The 24,073-nt window shown below is 39.4% G+C and overlaps 1 long non-coding RNA gene across 1 annotated transcript; it reads left to right on the top strand.

Moving 5' to 3' along the window:
* Positions 1-1,105: 1,105 nt before the first annotated feature.
* On the top strand, positions 1,106-17,312 carry LOC108884037 (uncharacterized). The gene is made up of 5 exons (XR_001960971.2): positions 1,106-1,247; positions 1,377-1,453; positions 8,249-8,277; positions 9,269-9,321; positions 17,249-17,312. It is a non-coding gene; the product is annotated as an uncharacterized LOC108884037 (long non-coding RNA).
* The last annotated feature ends 6,761 nt before the right edge of the window (positions 17,313-24,073 follow it).

Here is a 24,073-nt window from a genome sequence, read left to right as displayed (position 1 = left end):
ATGATGCTGTGGACTATCATGTATCCCAACACCCAACTACCAACTTTTTCTGGTGTAAAATAATTAACTGTATTGATATTTCTCTTTCTTTTTTGCTCTAATAATTGTAGTTTTTATTGAGGCTTGATTGCTTATTTTATCAGGACCATGTTTATCATTTCCCAACATGTACCCTGAAAAGCATCTCTTGTCTTAATCAGCAGTGAACCTTTGAGCTCTTGTCATCTCAGGCATCATCAAAGCTGGAATGAAAAGCTATCAACTTATATTTGACTATGCTTTGTAAGTACATAATAAAGCATTTCAAATCATAGCTATATTATTTTATTAAATTAAGTTTGAGCCTTTAAAGAGTGTATATTATTCCCAGCATTAAATTTGACAACTATTGAGGATTTGCCAAATGCAAGTTTGTGTGAGGAAAAGTTTTTAAATGCGGTATGTATCGATGGGATCTGCCTTGAGACCCTGTGTAAAGTGGCTATCTGGACTCATTATCAGACAGATCAATGGGCATGCTGATGTTGATTGGTGTCTTTGACTTTGCAATCTATTGCATGAAAATCTATCGACTCTACGGACACCTGAAGCAACAGTGGTAACAGACCATGCATAAGAATCTGAGTTAGTGGAAAGCAATAGTGAAGGAAACTCTGCATTGTTAACTTTAATGAGATCTTACTTAAGGTTTTTTTTTTTTTTTTTTTTTTTTTTTGAAAGTTAAAGAATATATTACTTCTGTGTTGTGACTACAATGGAAATTGCAGGTCACATGCAGTCCCCTTCCAGACCTTGAGGCCTTATGTTGCAGTTAATAATGCTTTATCTGAAAAACAACCAAAGGAAAAACAAATCTCATATCTTGAGCAATGGCCAGCTTTAGAATGAACATGACTGTAATCCTAGGTGTGATTCTAAATTTACATTTCTTCATCTACGAATGATGAAAATACCCACCAATTCTTATGTCTAAGCCATCCAAGTGGGATAATTTTAGTAATTCTGTAAAATTGTAACAGGTAGTCTGGACACAATCTGCTGTCGTGTTCTCTTGATACTTTTCCTTATGTGACACACAGTTTTGTCAGTAAAGATGAATTTGGCAGCCATGGCCTAAATTCTAATGATGAATTTTCCCACCAGGTATAATGGACCAAGAGCAAAATCGAACAACAAAACATGAAGGATCAGTGTTCCGTGCACTCGCTGGCTCAATTGGAAGAAACCGTTTCACAATCAAGCCCCAGGTGAGTCCAGTCTGTCGTGGTGATGGAGGATTCCTCCTGGCATGTGGTGATAAAAACAGTCCCACAGTTCATTAAGGCACCCCGGTGATCGCGCTCTGTCCGGTTCCTCCCTCTGTCTGATCATCACAGCACAACCACCTAGCTCGCCCGCTCGCCAGCAGCTGACGGGGTGTTTAAGGGAGACGAATGAGCGCTGACCTTATCAGGTAATAGATATCCCATAGTGGAAGAATGGGTAATTGTTCAGGGTTTTCATTTTGCACTCTTTCTTGTAGAGATTTTTTTTATGGCAACAGAGGGGAAAAGTCTCCCCTGGTCATCACTTCATACTCACAATGTAAATGTAAATGGACTGTATTTATATAGCGCTTTTCTAGTCTTTTCGACCACTCAAAGCGCTTTACACTACAGATCACATTCACCCATTCACACACATTCATACAGCACATATTCTATATTTAATGTGCTTTCTAAACACATTCACACACATTCACACACCGATGTGAAACACACACATCGAGCAATTGGGTTCAGTATCTTGCCAAGATACTTGCAGACTGAGAGCCGGAATCGAACCACCGACTCTGATGGTGGACGACTGCTCTACCTCCTAAGCCACAGCCGCCGCAAATACTCACCCACCCAAATGACAAACACAGAGGAAGTTTCACCAGGCCTCTCTTTTGTTTTGATGGAGACAGATTTGTGTTCTTTACACTATAGGTGTGGCATCAAAGAAGAAGGCTGGTGAAATTTTCTTTGGTTATAGGGATGTTAAATGTGTTATCATGAGATTGCATTGGAATAGCATGCCACTTTCAGGGACATTTTCGCATGATGTTGAAGCTTTTCATGTGTAATTTCACACCGTCCAATCCTGTGTGTCATTTAATGCAGTTTTGCTATTATTCATGTGCCATTTGGTGAAACCAGGCTGGTATGTTACACTTACCCTTACTCATTTCCATGGTAGCGCTTTACAATATAGCACACAAAAATATGAGTAGTTACTGAGGAACAAACTAAACCCATAATCAACCACAATAAGTAAGTAAGTAAAAACAATACAATCCTTTGTCATTTTCAATCCCCAGCACCATTGCTTTGCTAAAAAGTGCACATGTGACATTAGAGTTTAGCTCTAAAAGAGGTAAAGTAGAGGTTTCGTTCGGTTTCATTTTGGTTTGAATACTATACCTTTTTAAACATACATACAGACCCAGCAGTGACACTGTCCAGGCCTTATGCTGGTTTCAGACCACTCAATATTAGGCCACTGAGCAGAAAAGAAAATTAATAATGGTACGTAAAAGAGGTCCTCTTATAAGCCCCACCTCCACCTGATCTGAGTTTCAGTGTGGCAGTGTTTTGAAGAATATTTACTCAGTGAAAACCTGATCATCTTGTTTTCAACAGCTGCATGGCCTTCATTCACCATCCTTTTAACTACTACTTAGAAAAAGACTTTTCTAAAAAAAAAAAAAAAAACCGCTTATGTTATAGCACAGGACAAATTTTGCCAGAAAAAAAACAAATCACATTGTGTGGTGTTAGTGAGGTTATGCAAGACTAATGGGATGTCAGCTTTTATCAGATCAGCCTGGCTCATGACCCTGGGTCAAAACAAGAAGCTTTACAGGAAACACTGTCACTGTGCTTTCACAGCTGCTTTTAAGATTTACTTCCCCGCCGTCTATAAAGAACATGCCGGTTTTAACAATCTAAATTGAAAACTGCTGGAGGGGAAAATGATAGTGTGTCACAGGCGGGGTAGGTGCCAGCAGTGGAGGGGGCTGTAAAGAGGCAGCGACAGGCCGACGTGTTGGCACCCATCAGGGGGAAATGATTACCTCAGTCGGGAGAAAACAGAAGAGAGGGGAGGGGAGATTAACACATGCAGGTTAAAACTTGACTATTCATGCTGATCCACTTACTGAGATAAAATATATGCACAGTTTCAAAGACTAAAATTGAGCAATATTTCTGTCAGTGGAAGTATGGCAGTGGTTTGCAGAACTTTGATGGAAACACACTGCAGACAGGCTAAAAGGTTGTTTACTGGTCAGTGGTCAGGGTGTAAGTCAGGGGGCAGGAAGGACATTACCAACAATGTGAATGCACTGGCAAGTAAGTAACACATATAGTTTGAACTCTGAGGCAGCTAAACAACATGCACAAGGAGAAAATAATGTTTACACAAAGCAGGAGGATGACAAGGACAGTCAGGTGATCTACAGAGTCAGGAAAATCACTGAGGACACCTAGTGGACAGGTGTGGTAAGACCAAGTCTGGCAGATTAATGTCCAAATTCTGGACCACAGGTACAAAATGTACAACTGAGAACAGTGTGCACTGTATTGTTATTGTATCGTATTGTCATTCTGTTTTTAGCAGGTAGTATACAACAAAAAATATACTTTCTGTACTTCAGTATTTTCTGTTTACTGACATGCTTTTGCAGCTGTTTCACCACCATCCACAACTTTTGAGCAGCTTCTCCATTTTCCTGTCTACACTTTTGTGCAACATTACCAGTGTAAACATAATTTCCACAAATTTATTTACATATTCAAAACCCCCTTAAAATTATGGAATTGGGGCACAGCAGGTTACATCCCAATTCTTGAAAATGTCTTCCCATATGCTTTACTTGCATCCTTTCATCATACCTTAGTTCCTCCAAATTAAGACACAAGGAAGAGGATTAAAAAAACAAGAATCATTTAGTTAGATCCTCTCTTTACCTGATGCAGTTTCAGTTACAGATGATGGCTGCACAGCTGCGTCATTCATCAGTTTGCGTTAACAGCTCTGTAGACGCAGATAATGTGGTGTAATGTTTAAACAATAAAGACGCCATTCAACCTATGTCTGCAAAACTGACCGCCTCTCTGTAACAAGCCCGTAGCATAAGCAGTTTCATTCACGTCTCAATAAAACCTCATTGCCCATGTAATAAAAACAAAAAAGATTTAACAGATTTAAAATCATTTAACCAGACAGCCTCTCTGTCAACACACTGTTCTTCTGCATGGTCCGCTCAGATGCACTGCAGTAGTGGCAGTGCAGCAGCAGTGAACCACTGTGTCTACAGGGACCGAATGCTGCTTTGTGATCAGCTACAAATATAGAAAATTCATTTGTTCTCCTCCAACCACAGAACATCAGTCATACAGACAGTCCCAGTCCACTAGGAGTTCACCAGCCTCTGGCCAACTTTCATGGAGGTCTCTACTTCATGAAAGGTGTAAAAATAATTGCACTTTCTCCCCACTCGTACTGTGACTGTGTGTGTGAAAGAGAGAGACAGAGAGAAAGAGAGAGGGAGAGAGAGTACACTTGACTTTAGCCATGAGTTGTGTTAGAAAATCGAAAGCAGAAATTGATGTTCAGCAACAAAATTAACCTCAGCTGAAAGGTAACAGCTGGGCTTACTGTACCACAGTGAGTAAGTGCCTCACAGCTGCCTGACTTCGCATTTGTTTTATTAAATCTTCCCTGTGATACTGCTCTGCACTTGAACACTTTCCTCTTGAGTTTAAGCAATGACATAATTCTGTCTTTTATTTTTTATTTTATGTCTTTTATTAACAATTCCCATGAAGAACAACCTTAATACTACAGCACTCCATTGTTTTCCAAAAGCCATTAAAACACATAAAAGAGCCACACCATAGCTTTTGGCTGAAGTATTCCTTCATTACTATGAACCTAGCCAGTGCAGCTTATTCCTCTCAGCACCGTAAACAACGAGTCTCGTTCCTGAGTATGCTCAGTGATGACCACCCAGCATAGAGTTACTCTCCAGAGATCAAAAATGTAGTTGCAAATATGTTTCAGAATAAATGACTCTAAGCTAGCACACATCCTCTGTGTGCTAGCATCCTCTGGTATAGTTTTATCAAGCTTTGGTTGCATAGATAATGCTTGTTAGTTAGAAAAAATCACTGTATGGTTTAGTGCCTTCAGGGTATGATACAGTAATAATAATAAAACAAAACCACCAGCATTACCCTTTAACATACACACACCGATAGCAAGGGTAGTCACATGTATTTATCAGTTACTACACCACACTGACATGTATTGACAAATTAACCACAAAGGATTTGATCCCCAGTATGTAACCTTGCCAATACAGCAATCTCCTCATCTCAGTCTCCACCTAATATTTCCTCCCACAGTCTGATGAAGGACATGTCTATTTCATGGGTCAATTCATTTTAATTAGCCCTCATGCCAGTACCACAGGCACAGAGAGAAGTTGCATCTGACAGGTTGGAGGAATCCTAATTGAGCTCTAAGCTCACTCACACAGGCCAAACGAAAAGTTAGGTTTGACTAGACTCGAGGCTTAAATCTGGTTTGAGCTAACTAAATTTGAAGCATACACACTAATGAAAATTAATCATACTACTCTATAATTGACTGTATCTGCCCAAGGCAAATGTTGACTAAGATGGGCCAAAAACCCAATGTAGATAAACTTCACTACAAACCTTCACACTTTTTCTTCCAAATCACCGTCCCCTCTCTAACCTAATTATCCCAGTGAGCCAGGGTAAAGGTAATTTGGCCCTAACTGATTTAGATTAATGCTGCACGTTCTGCACAGCAGCTGCACGCGGTAGACCACTGCTTTACTGGTTCTGCTCCCTGCCACTCTGCATCTCAATGATGCCCAGAGAGTTCACTCAGTATTCAACAAACAGCACTGTGAGTGCTATAGCTCATCTCTGTGGGCTGTTAATAGGGACAACACAATGTGCCCTGAGCATACAATATGTCTTATAACTAACCTTTAAATGAAAAAGACAATATTGCTGGAGGCTGAGTGGTATTACTCATAGGTCTGTTCTTGAATACAAACAGACTAGGAACTTGATGTATTGACAAAGAGGTGAGCTTTCTGTTTAGCTTGTTAAAACTAGTTAATATTGCATATCTACAAAAGTAATTCTTTGCATTTTGGGAAACATGCTTATTCACTTTCTGGCAGAGTGAAAGGACAGGATTGATACCACACTCATCCCTGTGCACCGACTGTGGAGCTGGAGCCAGGAGGCAGTTAGCTTAGCTTAGTCTTTATACAGTTTCACATACAGTCTGTTAATTTTTTGAGCCTTAGAGGTGACAGTAGGATATTTTTTAACTTCCAAGAGAGCAAGCCAGCTGTTTCCCCTTTTTTCAAGTCTTAAAGCTAAGCTAACTGCCCCTGGGCATCTGTGGAATGGTATCAATCTATATCATCTCCTCTTAGCAAGACAGAAAAGTTAAATTGTTCCTTTGATTAAACCTCATCACTCCCCAAAGATATGTTTACATAGAGATATTTGGGAGTGATGAGCAAATATCTTAAACACCCTAGCTGGAGCCTGCAGGTGGGTGCAGGGGTGGTGGTGGGGCTGAAACAACAGGCAATAATACGACCGCAGGGCAGCAGTGGCACTGACGGGTAAAGGGAAGGATGGGAAATTTCTGCAGCTTAAGTTGAGAGGATGTGTGTTTGGTGGATTATTGGAGAAAGAGGCATGTCATATGAGCAGAGCAGAGCAGCTTAAGTTGACTGCCTGAAGTAGCTCACAAGCATTGTTCCATATGTGTTATTGAAAGTGGTCAAAAACATTTTCACCCTCTTATATTATTAAATCATATTAAACTAATGTTAAACCATTATTTTTGTTATCAGTGGAATAAATGGCTCCATGTAAACACAGCCACTGTGACTTGTTGAGCAAGGGGTGGTTCACATCCTGGACTAAATATAGGCTAACATATATTGACTGGCAACTACATTCCTACCCAGTGTACGGACAACTTCCACCTCACCTGTGTTTCCTCTCAGGGGAAGCTCACACTGCGAGATACTGGACTCAAACCCACCAGGACACTCAGCTACAGTATTGCTTATTCCTGCAAGATGACAGTTGTGACTTGTGTATTTGACAAAAGACTTTAAAATAAAGAAACCGAACCATTCATTCACCTAGTCTGCAAAGCACTTTCAGATATACAGTATGAAAAATGATTTCAATTTGGTCATTCTGATGTCATCATTTCTTTATCTACAATCCATATAAAATTCCCACCCCAGTACTGCACAGTATATCAAACTAAATGTGTAATCACCTCTCTTTTATCGACCTCTCCAGTGAAAGTTGTTCAGTGTATAATTTCTTTTTCTTAGTCTTCCCACTTCCGTCAAGCATGGATACCCGATTTAAATTTCTCCTGACTGTACAATCCCATACCCCATGATCCCTTCTTCCAGTGGTAATGGCCACGTCTCCTAGGCAGCCCAGCCTCCATTAGTGACACTGATTAACCCTGCGGTATCTGGTCGTTTGCTGCTTGATGTGGCTGGACAGGCGATGGGTCTGAGAACAGGCCAGTTGAGGAGAGAGGTAGCCTGGGAGGACTTGTTAAAATGTATGAGTTTTATCACATCTTATTGAGGCTACTTCATTTGCTGATTGAAACGGAGATGTACACGAAAGCGGCTGAATGAGATTTGGTATTGGATTTTCACCTGGGCATTGACCAGCCTGACAATTAGATATAATTTGAATGGTGCACTGCAAATTTGTTCCCTCTACAGCTGGAAGCAGGCACAAGTTCATCTTCAAAACACAAAGTAGTTTCCTTGTGCTCTGGGGAGAGAGAAACGGTTGCTTTGATTGACATGACATAATTAAAATTGGTGTTAAAATTACATCTACACTTTACAACCGATCCACCCTTGCTCATATCCCCGACTACAATCATCAGGTTGTGGCCTCAATTTGTGTTTGATTGTGACAACAATGGATCAAACAAGACTAAGACCCCTAGATCCAAATTGTTAGCATGGCTAAAAAAGTCAGTAGTAACTTATTCATGATATACTGTCAGCCTGTATTTTGAAATTTAACAAGATAGCATGAGTAATAACATTTAAATGTTTTCCCTGCATGAAAGGTAGAGATGAATATGTAACTTTATGTTTCATTTCCACTGACAGACTAGACCAGCAGACCAGTGATGCTCAAGGTATGGTTATTATTATTACTATTATTATTATTATTATTATTATTATTACAGTTATTAGCACCTTTCCAGATATACACTGTAATGCTATTTTTTTTATATACTTGCATCAAAGAAATCCAATGCTATTAAGTGTAATAAAAGCAGTCATGTTATCATTACTTCTGAGTGCATGGCATGCAAACAAAACATGAGACACTTGGTAATGAAGCTGTAAATACTTGATGTGTGGAGCAAAATTAGATGAGGTGGTTTGATGCTAGTTGTTCCACTAAAGTTACAGTATATTCATATGTTGCCACAATAATAACAGTGCTACATTATTGTCGTGATCACATATAGACCTACAGCAGAAACCTCACAAAGAGAAATGGATTAGTTAAGAGTGGGAGGATAAATTAAAAACAAGGAATTGTAGAGCAGTGGCAGCTTTCACAGAGGGATCATGTGTTTCGAATACAAGAAATTACTTCTAATTTGATAACTTTACAATGTGTGAAAGAGATAAAGGATGTTATAATTAGCGTACAGTGGAATGAGAGGAAACAGTACATTGCCAATATTGATTTCAGCAAAGATTAGAGGATAGTTGATTATGATACTTGAGGTCCACTTGTTACACAGTCCAACAGTCCTCTGCAAACTTACACGTTCAAGCTTTGCAACTGACTGCATGATTTAATATTTGATCAAAGCAAAACACAAAATGACTAATACCTGATCTATGTAGTTCTATCAGGTGTCTGATGGGCTAGAATTATTCATGAACTTTCTAGATAAGTTTAAAGCTTGACAGTGTTAACAGGTCCATCCTCAGAGGAAGCTACACTGGCACCCGTAATATGTGCAGTTATCACTAAGTATCTAAAGAAATGTGATACTGAACCACCTTCATTTTCACATCAGTTTGAGATTAAAAGTTCACTTTGACACCTATAGGGATGTTTTCTTCTTCCAAGATTCTACCTTCATTGCGTCTTTGTTTCCCTTCAAGGTTAAGTGCACCAGAATTCTTGCTTGACTGATGGCAAGTGACAACTGCAGCAGGTACTGTGGGCCCAGACTCATAAACATTAGACATGCTTGAAAAAAAAAAAAGAAAAAGATTTGCCTGTCTGACAGCACTTGTTGCCTACACCTGCAAATGAAAAAGAGCCCCATCGCCGATGCCAGGTTCAAATAAGACAGCGAAGGTAGAGGTCAGAGACTGACTGTCTGTGATGTCACTTTCTGGGGGGACTTTCTTAAGCTTTGAGTTTGGATTTGCTGTTTTTGCAAACTTGTTAGCTGTAGCAAAACAAAAACAAACATACAAGAAAAATCATATTTGGGCAGCATGATGCTAGCCTTGGTGCACTACCACTAAATTATGTTTTCCTAATCCAGAAGGAATCAATACGTAGCTGGGGGCATTTGACAGAACTGAGGGAATCATCTGAAATCGTACCCCAAAAGATTTAGTCACAATTTTGACTTTAAAACAAAATATGTAGCTCTTGCCTGCAGACGTCAGAATTCTTTGACTCTTTAAAACCCTTGAGACCCATATGCACAGTGTTTTATATCAGCTTCTGCAACAACAACAATGTTCCTCCTTCCCCTTCAGGTGATTTCACAACAAGTTAACATTTTTTGCTGTCAGCAAGACATATATTGATTAGGTTTGAGGAAAAAGAAAATTAATAATAATATGTTAACAGTTAGTAAATGCTTAATCCACTCCAGATTTTATGTCTTTACTACAGCTTTAAAGATTGAAAAAACCTTGAAATCTTTTTCTTAATTGTATTACATTTTATACCCTAATCAGACAGTGAAATTGTAGTTCAACAAATGTGGTTTATTTAATTTTGATTAACTGTCTTATAAAGACTACAGTTAAACACTTTTAGAAATCAATAAGTCTCTGGTGAAGGAGCTCTTGTCTTTGCTTCCTCTCTAGTTTCCTTTTCATCACACCTTCCATTTCCACCTTCCAAAGGTATAATATGCTAATCTTCTCACATTCAAGGTTTGCATTATTCAATAAGGGTTGCACAAGTTATGTTCATTTGGGCTTGCTTTAATGCATTTGGCCCTTTTCCTGCAGTATTTTCTGAGATGCACTAACAGGAATTACATGGTGGGGAATTGAGAGGTGGAAGGTGTTAGCGCTCCTTAATGCCCTGGAGAGCTGGCCTGACTTCTTTTATCTCAAATGAGCAGATCAGAGGACTGCTGATGGATTGCTGAGTGCGTGTGAGAGATTTTCAGCTCTGCTCGGTGTACGCCGGGTAACTCGTGTTGTGGATTTTGCACTTGCATACAAATAGGTCTGGCTTTTTATGTACAAGCTGTGATCTTGAATGTTTTAAGACTGAACCATAAATATACACTGAGCAAATATGTCAAGAACATTATGTGGCCTGGAATATTTTAACGCGACATTCATAATCTAATTTGTGAATGTTGTGCAAAAGACCAACCCTTTTTTTTGTTAGCACATGTAGAAATTAATCCATCTGCTTATATAAAGTGGCCAGCGGCATCAGTCTTGAAGTGCATCTGCTGTGCCAAAATGGAACTAACAAACACTGCTAATCACTAAGTCTCACAATTCCCACAAACACGTTTTGTCGCCGCTAATTGTGCACTATTATTTCATTGGTTTCTGTGGCATTGGTTGGTGTTTTGGTGATTGACAAGGCTCTCTGCAGCAGTAATCATTGGGTGAAACACTGCAGTAGAAATCTCTAAAACTCAGAGGAGGATGAACTATGAAATACCAAGACAAAAAAAACAAAAAACATTAAATCCAGCTGAATGAAGCTGATTGCAATCCAGATAGGAGCTCTAGATAATTGAAAGACAAACAATAAAGACATAGTTTTCTGATGAGATTTAATAACACACAATAAGATATTGATTCTTATCAAAATAGATTTTTGCTTGGCAAGAAAGACGGTTCAGTATTGCAGGGACTTGAGTCTAATATTGCTTATATTTCAGTCCTGGAAAGGCGTTATAATTTCCTGCTGGCCGCTCTTGTTAACAGTCACACTCTCACATTAGCGGCTGCTACAATGACTACAGGTCAACCTGTGATTGAAGTCTTTATGTGAGAGAATTCAGCGATGCCCGGGCCACAGAATGAGCTGTTTGGTATGCAGACAGACACACTGTATTCCAATTGAGGCATCACACTGTGATCCTCAGCCCCTAATCCGTGTTGTTCATGGTCACGACAGCGCAGGAATGTGCTCCTCATTGCAAGCAAGTGATTAGGGTTTTTGAAACATCTCAGAATTGTATTCTGTGTCACGGACAGACAAACTCCATTTTAATTACACTCTGCCTCATTCCATTTCTCCCACTTGTCAAATTCTGGCATGTTATTTCTTTGTTGACTCTGCTACCATAGTTGGTTCTATGTATCCATTTTGTTCTCTGCTTATCTATGCATTTCTTTTCTGCTAAGGCCTCTGGAGGTTTGGTTCCTTTGATGGCAGCAAGGCAAAAAATTGTGCAAATCCATTTTGTAAAGGGATCACAAACAGATACTCTGTGTCCTCATTGGAAACTATGTGTATCTCTCTGTAAACCCTGTGTTTGTTGTCTGAAAAACCCAGAAAATAAATCTGTTCACAAAGAGACGCAGTAAGACTTCAATCCAACCAGAATACATTACGAATGACATTGTGAATGAGCCTTTGTCTGTCGTCATTTCCAGAGATAAAACCAAATGACGTGCAGTTGTTTCTATACAGAGAGGGCTGACTCCGGTTCACGTGAGATGAGAGATAAAAACAGGAAGTCATCCTCTCCGGTGTCTCAGCTCGTATTTTCTCCATATATTTTCTCAACTTTCCTCTATAATGTCAGGGATGTTCATAATCACTCCATTTTTACTGTGTGCATAATCCAAGTTTTATTTTAAAAGCTGTAAAAAATCACTGCCAGGCTCAGGCAGGAGAAGCACAGGAGTCTTGTGTTACGGGGGGAAATGTAGAGCCTTTACACTTTTATGAGCAAAACCTGTGAAGTGTCACAGTGGCTGAAGACTGGTGAAGCTCAACCCTGTCTGACCTCACTGCAGTGTCGCCCCCTGGGATTTATGAAACTTTATACTCTGTTCATGAGCTCAGAACGGATCTGGGTTTTACCTCATAGAAGGTATATTGTGTTATGGTCCCTTGTGCCCCTGCAACAATAGAGTGAATACAAGAGACTTTAAAGGGTTATTTAAGGGAATCATGAGAATCATGAGTGCTGTAATTATTGTTATTGACCAAACTTGTGCTCTTACTACTTTAAAAAGTCAAAAGATCCACTTTGATCCAAGCAGTAGTTCAAATCTAGGTTTGTTTTTTTTTTTAAATTATGTTGATTCCGCTCAGTTTTGTCACATTTTGATTGGTATGCCAGTTAAAAGAAAAATAAACAGGTATAAATTACTATTCAAATGAGAGAATAAAAGAGAAGGAATTTTCAAAAAACTTATTATTGCCTCATCATCAGAGATCAAATTCACATTTGGAAGTGAGGAGTGAAATATTTTTTCATTTGCTAATGTTTAACTCACCCATACATATCAACATAATCAAGCTCCTAAGGTGACAGTGCTCAGTGACCAGATGGTACCTCTCAGGGTTTCTGGGGTCAGAAACTTGAGTTTTGTTCCAGAGGGGAACTGGAAGGTGCCCTTGTGTGAATCCCCCTTTGGACAGATAGCTTTTTTCTGTTCGGAGATCAAAATGTGGAACTCAGCTTACCCACAGACCTCATGTTGCGTTTTGTGCTGCCTTGTGTGCATTACAAATTGTCTTAGGCTATGAATTTTGAAATATGTTGCACTGGTTCAACATATCTTGACGTTAATAGCCCAAAGTATGAAAATAAATATTCATTTTAGGTTTTACTTGATCACTTACTATGAGTAAGGCATGGCTATACAGGCCTCCTGCAGGATAACCCCCGTAAAGGTGGGACTTGTCTACAGCAAACCAAGAATTTCCTATACATTGTCTGTAGACAATTGTCTGTAATTGTCTAGAGACTTTCTATAAGTCCAGCATTGCATCCTTGTTCTAGCCCACCCCACTACATTTGGGCTAAACTGACATTCTCCCATGGTCTCACCATACATCAGTTACTCTGCAACTTATAAACCCTTTAAAAGATCACTTTCCTCAGTTGGGATGCATCCTTCAATGAGCCAAACAGTTTGATCAATTTCTCCTTTATTTGGTGTGTTTGTCAGTGTCTGCACTCCTCCTCCATTTGTTACCATTGTCTGTGCATCTGCTTTCTTCTCTCAACAATGCTCTCTCTCTCTCTCTCTCTCTCTCTCTCTCTTTCTCTCTTTCTTTCTCTCTCTCTCTCTCTCTCTCTCTCTCTTCTCTCCTCTCCCTCTCCCTCTCCCTCTCCCTTCCTTCCCCCCTTCTCTCTCTCTCCAGCACCTCATCAATCTCTATTCTGCAGACTATCTCTAAATCTGCTCCAGCACTTTGCCTCTCCTCCTCTGGCCCCTCTCCTCCACTTTCACCACAGTTCACTGGTGTTCCCTTGAGGAAACCACTTAAAGTGATGTTTTATTGCAACTTTCAACAGGCAGACTTTCCCGCAGCTGCTTTACACCTTCTGTCCCGATGGACATCCCCCCTTTTAATGGTCCATGTTTTATGATTGTGTGGTTGTATTTTACCATCTATGTGATTACTCTATGCAATGGCACATCAAATCTAGTGTCATTTTCATATCAAAAAAATATTTTTTTCATCTAACATTTAACAGTATTGTAAATTTTATGTTAAAAACAAACTTCTTTTACTGTCTTTTAATCAAGAGGCATAAATATGTGACAAACATGTCGTCGTAAAACAAAGTATGTTGGCATTTGTTGCTTGCATTTCATTATTTAGAATCAGCATTGATGGAAAACTGCCTTAAGGTTTGCGAGGATCACAGGTGACAAAATGACAGGATGACAACCTTGCTGACGCTCACTTTGTCATCATGTCACTGATGACTTGCCAGTTAAAGCAGAGGATCCCAACACTTTTCCTTTTGACTCCACAGACTTAAGTTTTTTTCTCCTCTGATCAAGACCATTTAATTTTTACCATCTGTAGCACCTCATATACCTCAAAAGACCAGAAAAAGAAAATGTACCAATATAATAGTACAAGTAAGAAAAATTATTAAGCCTATGGAGTCTTTTAGTTAACACACATGAGGTCAGCTTAACATGCTAATTTTCAACTTGTCTACAGGCAAGCATATCTCAAGTACATTATACATTTCACAAAAACTAATTAATAATGAAAATATATGCAATTTTATCAATTTATTTTGTGAATTTATTATTATCTGAAAGTATTCATTTGTTTATTATCTATATCGCTTATCTGTTAAGGGTTGCAGGGGAAGTGGGGGGAGCCTAGAGCCTATCCTAGCTGACACTGCACATGATGTGATGGACAGAGCTAGTCCATCACAGTATTTGAAAGTAACGGACCTTTAGAATTTAAAACGTAACCAAAACAGGAAAAGGGATTTACAGAGTTGGAATACTGAATTCAACGTAAATATCATAATTTGCTACCTGTTCACCAGTTGAAAGATTTGCATATTTGCAATCAAACCTTCTTTAACATACACTGAAAAGATTTGTTTCAGGCCTATAAAAAGCTGTACGTATATGTTGGAGAGCATTTGTTGCCCATCCATTTACCACTGACCTCCTTATCGTTCCTTGCTAAACTTGAAAGGGCCATGATCCTGTGTTTAATCTAAACAGAGGTCCTCTGTGGGTCAGGGGGGAGGAGGAGAGTTTGCCCTGTGCCTCTGCTGAGCAATGGATTAGTAGCAGTGGCAGGTCATTACATACCTGGAAGCTGAGGCTAATCAGAGTGTCGGCAAAGCAGCAGGCATCCTGAAATGATCACCTCTGTTTTACCTTTCAACGCTCATCTGTACTAATGGTGTTGTCACAGCGCTGGCATTTTTATGGCCACCTATAGCACATTTCCAATGCAAACACTGCGAGAAGGTATCCATAACTCAGGGGCTGTAAGATTCTTGCCTAAAAAAAAGGGGGGCATAAATTGAGCACATGAGCACTGGGGATAGAAGGAGCAAATCTTTCAAGCAAAAAGGATTCTGCCTCAGCAGGAAAACCAAAAAGGTATATTATTGCTGAGCTACGTAGCATTATGATGGGATTATAATGCGCAGAATTTAATGCTTCTTGGCATCTTGTTCTCTCAGTTCACATCTCTGTGTACAAGTCTAGATAAATCTGCCTGTACAGCATTCTATTACCATGTTAGCATCAAAGGTAGTTTATGTATCCCCTTTCAGATACTGCTACTTGCATGTGCTACTCTGCCCATCAACAGATCATCAGTATGTGGATGCTGATATAATTATTTGTCAGTTCTCTAATTCATCCAGATTTCATATGGACTCAGGCATGTTTACCTCAGGCTCCTGAATTTCTCACAAGGATCTTTTGTGTTAACAAGCTTTGAGGTCTAATTAGTGCATGTTGTTCAATGCTCAGAGGTCAAGGACAGCCATGGCACTCCATCTTTGGTGCAAGATTTAAAGTTCACAGCATACACTTTTAAATTTACAAAGAGAGAGCACAGTCTGACTGTAGTTCCAAAGAGGTTTAGAGTTTTAGTCAGAGTTTTATTAGTATGTGGGATTAAAGTCATTAAATGGAATAGTTATACGTTCAATATGAGTATGTTTATATGCTATTTTGTATTGGGAGTTGGTTCCTAACTAAAACAGAATAAAGTAAAATTAGAAATTAACATTTTACGCACGTTAAGGCAGTTATATAAGCCAATGTTTTGACCTGTATCACACAATTAGGAAACAGTTGCAATCAGCACTGAAAAGAAATCACATAAATCTCAATTTATTAATGCTTGCACTCTGTGTATATTTTCAGTTGATCCACAACCTAACCTTCACTCTTCACTGCTTTATATAGCAGCTGCTTTGGGGAAGAAATTAGCAAGATTTTGGTCAGACTGAGTTAGAATGATGGAGGAAGATAAGAAAACAGGGTCCAGGTCAGAAATGGTGACAGATATGCTTTCGGTGTTAGGCCTAATAAGTTCCCTTGGGCAAAGTTTACTTTATTCTAAGACATTCAGGCAGACAGTCTTTTGAAAGTAATTAGCTTTTGGGGTCACCTCATGGTTACGAGTTGTATACCTGCAAATGAAAACAAAGATGTATTATACACAGTAAAGCATATATATTTTTCCCTTCGGTGTTAAGCTATGAAAAGCCCACCAAAATCTTAACAAAACATTTTTCCTGTATGCATTATGATGAAGTTTTACCGCCTGCTCACTGCTTTCCTTCTGTCGAGTCCCAGCGGTTCCACTTAGCACATATTGCACCATTTATTTTCATTATACTCTGACACTGTGACTACAGCCTAAAACCAGCAGCTCATCATCTCACTGCTTTCTTTGTTTTAGCCCTCTATGGGCCACAAAACTTTGGTAATTATATTTCATTCCCCACTCATTTATTGCTCCTTAGCATTTTCTTTTTTGAGCTTTCATTTTGAGATTCAGAACATGGCATTTTATTTTATATTAAAGTTATTTGATAAATTACATCTTTGGAATGTCAAAGGAATAATAACAGAGTCAAAGCTTTAATTACAGACAGCTTTATTAGTTTAAAGCTGCATTTTTGCCAGTACTCACAGCAGAGATAAACAAAGAATAGGATAATCTTAGTCCTTGAAGAATTGTTGTTCTACTACACGTCATTTCATAGTTTATACATTTCAATGTATGCATGAAATGAACTGAGTGCCAAACAAATCGTGCATCTCACAATGAATAATTCATATCTCCCCAAGGCGTGCATGTAATCCTGCATGTGTATGATTTCTTGCTCAGTAGGAGTGAAACTTAAGCTTTTCAATAAATGCACTCAGCAGTCTGCTGCTTTCTTGCAGGAGAGCAGAGCCAAACCCCACAGAAAGTCTAAAGGAGCAATTACAGGACCACAGAAGTTGCAACTATCATGCTCCTGTCAGGGACGATGGTGAAGATGTGGACGTACTGCCCCGTGTGACATTTCTCTCTGCCAGTGTGACAACAGACAATGACTGTGAGTTGAAATTCAAGAAGAATAGTATACCCACAAATATCAACACAAACCTCAATCACAACTAACACTATCCTCATTGCAGTCCAACTGAAATCACCTCACCTCTTTAAATGTCTGCCGTTGTCCATGTGTTACCATGCACAGTATGATCTAAGGAGCCACTGCTTAACAGTGACTGTCCAGTCTCAATTGAAGAACCATAGGCCAGAGTCCTGCACTAACCTGTGCCTAATTAACCCATGTGTAATAGGTAAAAAAAAAAATATGTTCAGGACTGAGAGAGAAGCTGACTAACAGTATAACTGGGAGTCACTTTGGATATGTAGACAATTACTGCAAAATCAGTAATTTTTGTATCACTTTGCATCACTAACAAATTGGAGTTGACCAAGTGATTGTTTTGCACATCTGAATGGGACTGTATGTTATGCTAAACAGCAGATAACCTCAGACCAGCCATCATGCAAGCTCTGTGTATAATCTTGAAGTGAGTGACTGTGCAACCTATGTGTGTAATTAACATTACAGGCACAAGTATGCAAAATTGCAACCCTGCAGGACTCTGCTGTAAGCAGGGCAGACCTGTCGATCTTGGTATTTTCCACATATAGAAGCAGTATGTTGTTGTATGAGTGATACTTGGCATTTACAGTATGGAGGATTAAAGTTTTGAGCCTTTTTACTGAACCCACTTTTGAGCTAAATGAAAAGTGAATTTTAAAACTACAAAGAACGGTGGCAAAAGTATAAGAAATGGATTACAGAGTGCATTTATCTGCCGTAATGTAAACACCATAATGTTAGCATACCCAGCTTGCTAGGTTACTACCTAAAGTAGTAACACAGCATTACTTTCGAGGCCCAGCAGATCAACACTGGCTACCGCAACATCACTTTGTCGGGTTCCAGGTTACTCTCAGAAGAGTCTCGTTCATGACTTGCACATCCACTTTGTATTTTCTAGATGCAGTCAGAGTTTAGGGTGACAATAGCAGCTCTGCCATGCTTTAATGAATTAATGAAAGTTCGCACTCCAGCAAACCCAGCAGTTTTACCACAGATACCACTATGTTTGCCAGAGATATCACTTAGCCCTCATCCATAAAGTCTTTTCTCTTATAATATTGAGAGTCAAAACAATAAGTGTTTGAAAATACATACATGTTTGGAAGATAAGCTGCCAAACAATATTATGTTAGAACAAAATAAAAGTCTGATCTGACAGTTTTCTTATCATACTTATAAGTCACACTGCACTACTTTTTTTTTACACAGTTTTTTGCCTGAGTCTTTTAACATGGCGCCATAGATTGAATACACCCACTAGTGAACCAGCCTTTCTCACCACTGTCATCTTTGCTTTCTAACCGCTTTCTAACGCTCAGAATTTTAAGCTTGTTGATTGAATGTTTCTTGCCAAAATGCACCTTTAGGAGTCATAGTTAATGTTTACCTCGAAGCTAGTACAGCTTGTACTTCACAGTTTTTAATCTTTTTTACTGATGTGGATGTGGAAGACCTCCAACTGTGAGTCACACAACATGTCTATGGATGGCATGAATGAGAGTTTACTTATGGAATCAGGGGTATCAAACCACTTCCTGGTCATGAACTGGCCAAAATGGTTAGCATTGTCAACTAAGCAGCTCAGCCAGTAAAGTTTCTGAGAGAAATTACAAAACCATCAACTTTCAGATTTGGAACAAAACAGCTTGGCTGTCAACAAAAACCCCTGTGCCTGTTCTGCGTTTTATCATCACCATAAAGTTGGAACCATACCAATCGCTTCTCTGGCCTGCTGTTAAGCTGATTTTTTACAGCTTGACACACTACACCAGAGCCCTTGTTGTTCATAAGACACATGAATTCACCAGAGGGGCTGTTTGGAGCACATGCCAGTTTATTGGGTGAGTTTGGCACCGCTGCACATGAAACTGTAATAAAAACCCATCTGTTAGAAGGCTGACGCTGAGCCAGTCCACTGGAACTGAAGCTCATCCTCTGCATGTGAGTGTGTGTTTTTGTATAAAAGTGTGTGTGTATGTGTTAGTGGGTGTGTATGTGTACACTTGAGGATTTGGCTGACGCTATCAAAGAGTCCTCTTTCTTAGGTTTGGATTATGATTTTTAGATGTTTCCCTAAAATCAGACACATGCTGTCTCAGTTTCTAGATATATACATGCAACTGCCAAAAAAAAACAAAACAAGGGCATGTTTTCCTGAAGATTTCATGACAGAAATTACAAGCCCCTGAACACACTGACATGATACACATTGTCCTCACATGCTGTCAAGCTGCGTACCCAATGCATTTCAGCAACTGTGAATGCTCAATGTAGAAACTCTCATTTCCTTTTGGCAATGTATAATAGTGTTGTCATGACAACAGGGTATAGTGATGGAATTAAGTAGGTGCACTACACAAGCAAACGCAAAATTGATTGACTCTGCATAATTCGCCCTCTCTCTTTGGGAATGCTGATGAACACAGGACGAGTCTCATCAGAGAACAAACATACTGCAGGATCCTACACACTCTGGAAATCCCATCATCTTACAAAGTAATACAGACTAAAACACCTTTACGTTTTTTCTGGAGCAGGTAGATTAAATTTAATATATTAACCCATCTTGATAATGTGTGATGGCAACAAAAGGTGTTGCCACAGTTCCAGGACTGATTTCCCTTAATAATCTTCCAGTGAGGCCTGTTGGGGATACATTTAAGAATGGAGTTTTAAGGTGGGTTATTTGCAGTAGCATACATTCACATGATTTAATGTGAAATGTGGTGTGGGTGGTAATGAATTCTATATACAGCAAACACAGGGAGATAGGCAGTTCAACATGTCAGTGTGGTAAAAATGTTATCAAAATTCTCACATTTCAGTGTTCTGCTGCAGAAAGGTTTGCTTTATAGTCGCTAGCAGAGTGGAACAAGAAACCTCTTCCCCTGGGGAAATTTTCAAGCACAAGCTTAGTTTTAGAAATCTATTGTTTCATTTCTCCCCCCGCCCCAAAATATAAAGGGACAAAATAAGAACAAGAGACAACAAAGCACCCAGAACTGTTTCAAATGTGGACACTCTCCATCAAAAATGTACAAAAACAGACAATCCTATAACCAGCTGTAACCAACCACTGTAGCCAAAACAAATATTCTCTTCTGAGAAATGTCTGTATTCCAGACAACTGGCTTTATTAGGTTTTATCCAAACACAGACCTAGAGGAACTTGCCACAGTAAATTACTGTCCTATTTTGTGATCTATTTACTTTACGTAATCCATTGGCAATACGAATTCTCCAGCAATAGCTTATTATATGGGAGGAAAACACACGGAAACCCGTTGAATGTGGCTTCTCCGTGGGTGGTGCTGATGGTCGCTTGCCAAGAGCTTCAGTTTACAAAACAAGAAGTTAGATTACACCCTCTGAGCAGCAGTACCTCTTCAGGGAAGTCTGGATGTTACAGTCAGTTTCTCTCAGAAAGTAATGAGACGGGAGTAGCTGGTTAGCATGCTAACTTTAGTAGAAGGAAAGAAGTGATTGAACTAGATGCAAGACATTGCCACTGAAGTGCTGAAAACAGCTCTTGGTGAGTACAGGAGTGAAGTTTGATGATGAACTACCAAGATTTCCTCTAGAGTGGTCATATTCCATGCTTTTCCAATGTTGGCTTTCTATTCATTGTTGTATAGGTATGATTAATATAAGAACTAAATTACTTGATATTTATAAGTGTTAAGGTGAAGAGTTAATGAACATCTATACAGATATGGCCCAAGGACCTAAAATGTTTCCCATGTAGGGCCACATGTCTGGTCAGCATTGCTTTTGCTTGTCTGATCAAAACATTGGTCACTCGAGTGGTCAGTAGGAAGCTGAAGTGGACACGACCCTGCAGTACTGACAAAAATTGGTAGAAGATTAAAAAGCAGTTGACTGCAATCTGTACCCACTGTGTTGAAATGCCAAGGGCTGCTGAGAGCGAGAGCACAGAAGATTGCATCACCTCCTGAGCCAAAAGCTTGCTCTAATGAGGGCGTATTAACACTTCACCGTTAAATAGCCAGAATAGATCTTGCTTGTCCAGCTCCCCATAGACTCGCAGGCACTGAGTCCACAGAGGTGGCATTTAAGTAATCACAAAGCTATTGACTGCTGAGTCATTTGGTTATATAGAGCAATTACTAGTGTGAAACTTTGGATTATTTTCATATATGTGTAATCACACAACAGTGTCATGAGTTAATTATTGCTTCACACAGAAAGCATAGAATTATTCACACAGAATTATTTGACTATAATTCTAGTTTACAAATTCGAATTTCCCTGAATGTTCAGCACCCTTTCATTTACGTTTGGTGCACAATACACTCATCACCACCACACCCTGATCTATCTTTATTCATTGCATGTTTCTGTCAAGCCACATTAACCTCAGAGGGAAGGCGGTATACTGAAAGATGGTTAATGTGCCGCACCTGCTGCTGCTGCTGGGATGCTAGTTGACATCTTCGCTTCTCAGCAGCAGCCAGTTAAAATTGTACCAGAAATGAGCAGCAAAGATTTACTGGAGCGCGAAGCTGTATCCAGTGAACCAGGAAATGGCGGCAGGGTTCTTGCCATCATGTAATTTTTCCTGAACGGTCAGTGAGATGACAGGTAGAGACAGAGGAGGGAGGCCGGCCAACAATCTGCCTGACTGGAAAGTGATGAATTCTGTGGAGTGTGAAAACACTTTCCTCCTGTTGAGAACTAGTGTCTTGGTGTAACATTCATGGAGGGTCTTGTGTAGGCAAATGACATTGAATCAGTTGGTGCTACAAAAGATGGGTTTGGAAGTTTGCGGTCTGGTGGTTTTGCAGCTGAAAATGAGGGATAATTTTCAAGTTTTGTGTTGTATTTAAATTTTAAAACCATCGTATTAATGTTTTCCACTGCTGAACATCCTGCAGTTTTAAACCAAGGCAGTAAAAACAAGAGAGGGATTAGCACAAGAATGCTTTAGTTAAATGTCCTCAAAATCAAAGCGTATCTTCTTCCCTGCTACTTGCAATGCACTTTTTGATGCACAGGGATTCCTGAGGCTCCAAAGAGGCTCGGCCTTATGAAGAAGTCATAGTCTTGCTCTGCTCAACTCAGCTTTCTCCTCTACTTGACTCCCAAGGGGGGCACTTCTCACAGAGTGTAAGCCCTGCACATCTTCAAAAGGGTATGGCAACATTTTCCAACATTTGCCTCACAAAATAGCCTTGCTTCTGGAGGTGATACCTGCTCTATCTACATGCTAAAAAGCTTGGCCACTGCAAAGAGAGTGAGAGAAGAAGAGATGCCTTAGGACTTACATGCCACAGAGTTAAATCCCTAAGGACTATGTAAAGGATTGAAAACAGCCTGAAAAAACAGGAATGATTGAGTGTGAGAGCAGCTGCACCCACATTTTAAGCCCTCACCTTGTGCATTAAAGCTGCCGTTATATAGTTTCTGAAGCTTGGAGCTCGGTTTAATATTCATGAAGTGCTGAACAGCCTGAGATCTGTGCACACTCAAGAGCCAAAAGATATATTGTTATTTGATGTGGTAAACAGAGCTCTGGAGAAAGGAGCAGAGAGGCCATTTGCCACACACACACAGACACACAACAACTGTCATTCTCAATCTAGAAAGCAATACAGTAGTCAGAGTCAAAAGTTCTAAGGGTAATGGCTGAGGTGAATAATCAGCAATTAAGAGCTGAGAGGATCACTAAGAGCATTAACAAGCATGTCCCATGATTCTAACATGCAAAATGAAGAAATGAACTCCTCCAAAGTTAAACATTATAACAAAAAAGTGGAGGAAGATGAATGAAAACAGGACAATGATAGTTTAGTCCAAAGGTAATCAGGTGCAGTTTTTTGTTTTTTTTACCAGCCATTTTGTTTTACACAATCCACTCAACCTGACATTATATTGATACCAATTTCTTAATGGGAGGGGAAGTTTTTTTTTGTTTTGTTTTGCCTAAACCAACCAGAAGTGACTACTGTATTCATCCCAACATTTCGGGTGACACAGAAGCTGCTGAAGCAGTTGCTAGAAGCAAGCAACTTCATGTTTTCCACATTCATCAAAGAATTTCATTTGTATGATGACAGCCCAGGAATGTCCAGGGAGAATCAATTAAAAATTGATGAATATTTAAATGATTTATTTTGGAAATTCACATGAAAAGTGCTGCAATTTCTCTGCATGTGCTGCCAAATTTTGCACCATTGGCTCTTTGTATAGTTTATATATATGGTTCTTGGGAAGCCCCAAGGGATTTTCTGCCAGAGGTCACATGGGTATAAGCAGTTATTGTACATGGAAATGATCCACAAACCCACATTATAACAGTTAAAGATGAAAATCTGTTTTAACTTTCTAATAAACACAAAATACTTATTTAAACCTAATAAACAGCACATTTTTAATTAGTTGTCATGTTAAGAGCAACTATTGTGTGTTACATGCTCAGCTGATTGCATCAATTTGCTCAGAAAGACGAACGCACTCTTCTGTTCTGCTGTCTGAAAGCAGCAGGTAAGAGAAGCGGCTGAATGTGTCAAAGAGAACTCAATAAATAATGGATGTCATGAAGCTTCAGTGGAAGCTGTCGGCTTTGAAATCCACTCCCTGGTTG

Source organism: Lates calcarifer, linkage group LG12, assembly GCF_001640805.2.
Source record: "Lates calcarifer isolate ASB-BC8 linkage group LG12, TLL_Latcal_v3, whole genome shotgun sequence".
Classification (NCBI taxonomy): Eukaryota; Metazoa; Chordata; class Actinopteri; family Centropomidae; genus Lates; species Lates calcarifer.
Note: the sequence above shows the minus strand (reverse complement) of the source record. Positions and strands in the feature narration are given on the sequence as shown.